The sequence below is a fragment of the Arachis hypogaea genome, chromosome 11 (assembly GCF_003086295.3).
Source record: "Arachis hypogaea cultivar Tifrunner chromosome 11, arahy.Tifrunner.gnm2.J5K5, whole genome shotgun sequence".
NCBI lineage: Eukaryota > Viridiplantae > Streptophyta > Magnoliopsida > Fabales > Fabaceae > Arachis > Arachis hypogaea.
Genome location: NC_092046.1, coordinates 68102239 through 68109489, shown reverse-complemented (window position 1 = coordinate 68109489; position 7251 = coordinate 68102239). Strand labels below are relative to the sequence as shown.

At 38.4% G+C, this 7251-nt stretch overlaps 1 non-coding gene across 1 annotated transcript; it reads left to right on the top strand.

Moving 5' to 3' along the window:
- The first annotated feature begins 2334 nt into the window (after positions 1–2334).
- Positions 2335–2442, top strand: LOC112726024 (small nucleolar RNA R71). The gene has a single exon (XR_003165097.1). It is a non-coding gene; the product is annotated as a small nucleolar RNA R71 (small nucleolar RNA).
- Positions 2443–7251: the final 4809 nt, after the last annotated feature.

The window sequence follows — 7251 nt, the reverse complement described above, 5'->3', positions numbered from 1 at the left end:
AGGAGATGGATGGATGTGTGTATTCGGCCATATGGGTGGGATTGGGTGGGAGAAAGATGTTGAATTTTGAAGGTAGTGGTTGTATGGATGTGAGTGGTAAATGGAAAATAGAAGGGATGATCATGAATGGGAAGAGGGATGATGAGGTAGGTGGGGATCCTGTGGGGTCCACAGATCCTGGGATGATCCTGTGGGGTCCACAGATCCTGAGGTGTCAAGGCATTTACATCCCTGCACCAAATTAGGCATGTAAAATCCCTTTGCACACAACTCTGGGCGTTCAGCGCCAGGTTGGTGCCCATTTTGGGCGTTCAACGCCCATTTGCTGCCATTTCTGGCGTTGAACGCCAGAACCATGCTTGTTCTGGGCGTTCAGCGCCAGGATGTTGCCCATTTTGGGCGTTCAGCGCCAGAACCATGCTCTGTTCTGGCGTTTGAACGCCAGGCAGATGCTCCTCCAGGGTGTGCTTTTTCTTCTGCTGTTTTTGATTCCGTTTTCAATTTTTATATTTATTTTGTGACTCCACATGATCATGAACCTAAGAAAACATGAAAAACAATAAAAATAAGAATTAGATAAACATTGGGTTGCCTCCCAACAAGCGCTTCTTTAATGTCAATAGCTTGACAGTGGGCTCTCATGGAGCCTCACAGATGTGCAGAGCTTTGTTGAGACTCTCCAACACCAAACTTAGAGTTTGGATATGGGAGTTCAACACCAAACTTAGAGTTTGGTTGTGGCCTCCCAACACCAAACTTAGAGTTTGATTGTGGGGGCTCTGGTTGACTCTGCTTTGAGAGAAGCTTTTCAAGCTTCCTCTCCATGGTTGCAGAGGGAGATCCTTGAGTTTTGAATACAAGGGAGTTCTCATTCCATTGAAGGACTATTTCACCTCTGTCAACATCAATCACAGCTCTTGCTGTGGCCAGGAAAGGTCTTCCTAGGATGATGGATTCATCCTCTTCCTTTCCAGTATCCAGGACTATGAAATCAGCAGGGATGTAAAGGCCCTCAACCTTTACTAAAACGTCCTCTACTTGTCCATAAGCCTGTTTGCTTGAACTGTCTGCCATCTCTAATGAGATTTTAGCAGCTTGCACCCCATAGATTCCCAGTTTCTCTATTACAGAGAGGGGCATGAGGTTTATTCCTGAACCAAGGTCACACAGAGCCTTAAAGATCATAGTGCCTATGGTACAGGGTATTATGAACTTTCCAGGATCCTGTCTCTTCTGAGGCAATGTCAGTTGATCCAGATCTCTTAGTTCATTGATGAACAAGGGAGGTTCAACTTCCCAAGTATCAATGCCAAATAATTTGGCATTCAGCTTCATGATTGCACCAAGAAACTTGGCAGTTTTCTCTTCAGTAACATCCTCATTCTCTTCAGAAAAGGAATACTCATCAGAGCTCATGAAGGGCATAAGGAGGTTCAATGGAATCTCTATGGTCTCTAGATGAGCCTCAGAGTCCTTTGATTCCTCAGAGGGAAGATCCTTATTGATCACTAGACGTCCCAGGAGGTTTTCCTCCTTGGGATTCACGTCCTCTCCTTCCCATACAGGTTCGGCCATGGTGCTTATGTCAATGGCCTTGCACTCTCCTTTTGGGTTCTCTTCTGTATTGCTTGGGAGAGTACTAGGAGGGATTTCAGTGATCCTTTTACTCAGCTGGCCCACTTGTGCTTCCAAATTTCTAATGGAAGACCTTGTTTCATTCATGAAACTCACAGTGGCCTTGGATAGATCAGAGACTAGATTTGCTAAATTAGAAGCATTCTGTTCAGAGTTCTCTGTCTGTTGCTGAGTGGATGATGGAAAAGGTTTATTATTGTTAAACCTGTTTCTTCCACCATTATTAAAGCCTTGTTGGGGCTTTTGATCCTTCCATGAGAAATTTGGATGATTTCTCCATGTTGAGTTATAGGTGTTTCCATAAGGTTCACCTAAGTAATTTACCTCTGCTATTGCAGGGTTCTCAGGATCATAAGCTTCTTCTTCAGAAGATGCCTCTTGAGTACTGTTGGATGCAGCTTGCATTCCATGCAGACTCTGCGAGATCATATTGACTTGCTGAGTCAATATTTTATTCTGATCCAATATGGCATTCAGAGTATCAACCTCAAGAACTCCCTTCTTCATAGGCGTCCCATTACTCACAGGATTCCTTTCAGAAGTGTACATGAACTGGTTATTAGCAACCATGTCAATGAGTTCTTGAGCTTCTGCAGGTGTTTTCTTTAGGTGAACGGATCCACCTGCAGAAGTGTCTAGTGACATCTTTGATAGCTCAAATAAACCATCATAGAATATATCCAGGATGGTCCATTCTGAAAGCATGTCAGAAGGACACTTTTTGGTCAACTGTTTGTATCTTTCCCAAGCTTCATAGAGGGATTCACCTTCTTTCTGTCTGAAGGTTTGAATATCAGCTCTAAGCTTGCTCAGCTTTTGAGGAGGAAAGTACTTGGCTAAGAAAGCCGTGACCAGCTTATCCCAAGAGTTCAGGCTGTCTTTGGGTTGAGAATCCAACCATAATCTAGCTCTGTCTCTTACAGCAAAAGGGAAAAGCATGAGCCTGTAGACTTCAGAATCTACTCCATTAGTCTTAACAGTATCACATATCTGCAAGAATTCAGTTAAGAACTGAAAAGGATCTTCAGATGGAAGTCCATGAAACTTGCAGTTCTGCTGCATCAGAGAAACTAATTGAGGTTTCAGCTCAAAGTTGTTTGCTCCAATGGCAGGAATGGAGATGCTTCTTCCATGTAAATTGGAATTAGGTGCAGTAAAGTCACCAAGCATCTTCCTTACATTATTATTATTTTCGGCTGCCATCTCCTCTGCCTGTTCGAAAATTTCTAAAAGGTTATTTCTGGATTGTTGTATTTTAGCTTCTCTTAATTTTCTCTTCAGAGTCCTTTCAGGTTCTGGATCTGCTTCCACAAGAATGTTCTTATCCTTGCTCCTGCTCATATGACAAAGAAGAAGGCACAGAAATATAATAATAATAATATAGATCCTTTATACCACAGTATAGGGATCCCTGTGTGAGTGGAAGAAGAGGGGGAGACAAAGAATGTAATATAATGGAAGAAACACAACTGTGAGGATGGAAGAGATGTGAGATGAGATGTTAGGATATGAATGAATAAATAGAATAAGATGGGGGAGGGAAAATTTTCAAAAATTATTTTGAAAAAGAGTTAGTGATTTTCGAAAAATGGTTTTTGAAAATTGTTAGTATTATTTTTTTTTTCGAAAATCAGGATTTAAAATTTAAAATAATAGTTAGTTAAAAAAAAAGAAATTTTGAAAAAGGGGAGAGATATTTTCGAAAATGAGAGAGAGAGAGTTAGTTAGGTAGTTTTGAAAAAGTTAAGAAACAAACAAAAAGTTTGTTAGTTAGTTGAAACAAATTTTGAAAGGATAGGAAGTTAGGAAGTTAGAAAAGATATTTTGAAAAGATATTTTTGAAAAGGATAAGATAAGAAGATATTTTTGAAAAGATATGATTGAAATTAGTTTTGAAAAAGATTTGATTTTTAAAATCTCAATTAATGACTTGATTCACAAGAAATCACAAGATATGATTCTAGAACTTAAAGTTTGAATCTTTCTTAACAAGCAAGTAACAATCTTGAAATTTTTGAATCAAAACATTAATTGATTATGTCATTTTCGAAAATTTAATACAAAAATAAGAAAAAGATTTTTGAAAAATATTTTTGGAATTTTCGAAAATAACTAAGAATTTTGAAAAAGATTTGATTTTTGAAAAAGATTTTGAAAAAAGATAAGATTTTCAAATTGAAAATTTGATTTGACTCATAAGAAACAACTTGATTTTTAAAAATTTTTGAAAAAGTCAACTCAATTTTCGAATTTGATGAGAGAAAAAGGGAAAGATATTTTTTTTATTTTTGAAATTTTTATGAAAAACATGAAAAATATGCAATGCATGAAATTTTTAGATCAAAACAATGAATGCATGCAAGAATGCTATGAATGTCAAGATGAACACCAAGAACACTTTGAATGTCATGATGAACATCAAGAACATATTTTTGAAAAATTTTTAATGCAAAGAAAACATGCAAGACACCAAACTTAGAATTCTTTAATGCTTAGACACTAAGAATTCAAGAATGCATATGATAAACATGAAAAGACACAAAACAAAAAATCATCAAGATCAAACAAGAAGACTTACCAAGAACAACTTGAAGATCATGAAGAACACTATGAATGCATGATATTTTCAAAAAATGCAAGATGCACATGCAATTGACACCAAACTTATGATATGACTCAAGACTCAAACAAGAAACACAAAATATTTTTGATTTTTATGATTTTCTAATTTTTTTGGATTTTTTTTTTCGAAAATTATATGAAAAAGAAAAATAAGGATTCCAAAATTTTTAATATGAATTCCAGGAATCTTGCATTCTTAGTCTAAAGCTTCAGTCCAGGAATTAGACATGGCTCACTAGCCAGCCAAGCTTTCAATGAAAGCTCCGGTCCAAAACACTAGACATGGCCAATGGCCAGCCAAGCTTTAGCATGTAATTAAGACATGACACGCCTGACATACTCATTCCCAAAGGAATAGGACATGGCTTTACAGCCAGCCAGGCTTCAACATGCTTCATGAAACACTAGAATTCATTCTTAAAAATTTTGAATAAAAATTTTTTGAAAACATTTTATTTTTTTCGAAAACAGATAAGAAAATTTTAGAAATATTTTTGAAAAATTTTTGAAAATAAAATAAAAAGAAAATTACCTAATCTGAGCAACAGGATGAACCGTTAGTTGTCCAAACTCAAACAATCCCCGGTAACGGCGCCAAAAACTTGGTGCACGAAATTGTGATGTCCAGGCTCAAACTATTCCTGGCACGTAAGCAACTTGGTGCTCTGATCTCAATACATAGTTGTCACAACTTCGATACAACTAACCAGCAAGTGCACTGGGTCGTCCAAGTAATACCTTACGTGAGTAAGGGTCGAATCCCACGGAGATTGTTGGTATGAAGCAAGCTATGGTCACCTTGCAAATCTCAGTTAGGCAGATATAAATTGATAATGATGTTTTCGAATAATAAATAATAGAATAGGGATAGAGGTACTTATGTAAATCATTGGTAGGAATTTCAGATAAGCGAATGGAGATGCTTTTCGTTCCTCTGAACCTCTGCTTTCCTGATATCTTAGTCTCACTCCTTTCCATGGCTGGCTTTATGTGATACATCACCACTGTCAATGGCTACTTTCGGTCATCTCTCGGGAAAATGATCCAATGCCCTGTCACGGCACGGCTAATCGTCTGGAGGCATCACCCTTGCCAATGGCTTCATCTTATCCTCTCAGTGAATATATGCTCACGCACCCTGTCACGGCACGGCTATTCATCTGTCGGTTCTCGATCATGCTGGAATAGGATTTACTATCCTTTTGCGTCTGTCACTAACACCCTGCAATCGCGAGTTAGGAGCTCGTCACAGTCATTCAATCATTGAATCCTACTCAGAATACCACAGACAAGGTTTAGACCTTCCGGATTCTCTTGAATGCCGCCATCATTCTAGCTTACGCCACGAAGATTCTGGTTAGGAGATCTAAGAGATATTCATTCTAGCTTAATTCATGTAGAACAGAAGTGTTTGTCAGGCACGCGTTCATAAGGGAGAAGGATGATGAGCGTCACACATAATCATCACCTTCATCACGTTCTTGGGTGCGAATAGATATCTTAGAAGCGAAATAAGATGAATTGAATAGAAAACAGTAGTACTTGCATTAATCTGTGAGGAACAGCAGAGCTCCACACCTTAATCTATGGAGTGTAGAAACTCTACCGTTGAAAATACATAAGTGAAAGGTCCAGGCATGGCCGAGATGGCCAGCCCCCTAAAACATGATCAATAGTCTCCTAAGATGAATAATGGATTAAAACTGAGACCAAAGATGCCTAATACAATAGTAAAAGGTCCTATTTATAATAAACTAGTCACTAGGGTTTACATGAGTAAGTAATTGATGCATAAATCCACTTCCTGGGCCCACTTGGTGTGTGTTTGGGATGAGCCTGAGTGTTGCACGTGCAGAGGCCATTTGTGGAGTTGAACGCCAGTTTCTGTGCCAGTTTGGGCGTTCAACTCTGGCTTTGGATCCTTTTCTGGCGCTGGACGCCAGATTTGGGCAGAAGGCTGGCGTTGAACGCCAGTTTACATCGTCTATTCTTGGCCAAAATATGGACTATTATATATTGCTGGAAATCCCTGGATGTCTACTTTCCAACGCAATTGGAAGCGCGCCATTCCGGGTTCTGTAGCTCCAGAAAATCTACTTTGAGTGCAGGGAGGTCAGAATCCAACAATATCAGCAGTCCTTTTTCAACCTCTGAATCTGATTTCTGCTCAAGTCCCTCAATTTCAGCCAGAAAATACCTGAAATCACTGAAAAACACACAAACTCATAGTAAAGTCCAGAAATGTGAATTTAACATAAAAACTAATGAAAACATCCCTAAAAGTAACTAGATCCTACTAAAAACATACTAAAAACAATGCCAAAAAGCGTATAAATTATCCGCTCATCAGTGCTTCTCTTCAAATTTCTCCTGATGGACTTCAGCCACGGTTTCATTTATAATATCACACTTGAGGATAGAGTAATCCTCCGGAGGATGCTTCATCACTCCATTCAGATTGAAGATCACTACTCGGCCATCTATTTCAAAAGACTATGTTCTTGAAAAAGCATCTAATTTAAACTTTGAGGTCTTCAAGAATGGCCTTCCGAGTAGGATTGATAAAGGCTTGTCTGAGTCATTTTAGGGTATTTCCAGGATATAAAAATCAGTGGGGAACGTGAGTCCCTTAATGCTCACTAATACATCTTCAGCAACTCCAGCCACTGTAATAATGCTTTTATCTGCTAACACAAAACGAGCTGCCGACCTTTTTAAGGGGGGAAGCCTCAAAATATCATATATATACAAAGGCATTATACTCACACATGCTCCTAAATCACACATGCAATCAGAAAATACTACACCACCAATAGTTAACCATACAAGGACCTGGGTCACTACACTTTTCAGGTAGACCACCCATTAAAGCAGATATGGAACTTCCTAAAAGAATAGTTTCTAATTCATTAATTTTGTCCTTATGTATACATAAATCTTTTAGAAACTTTGCATACTTAGGTACCTATTGAATAACATCAAATAGAGGAACAG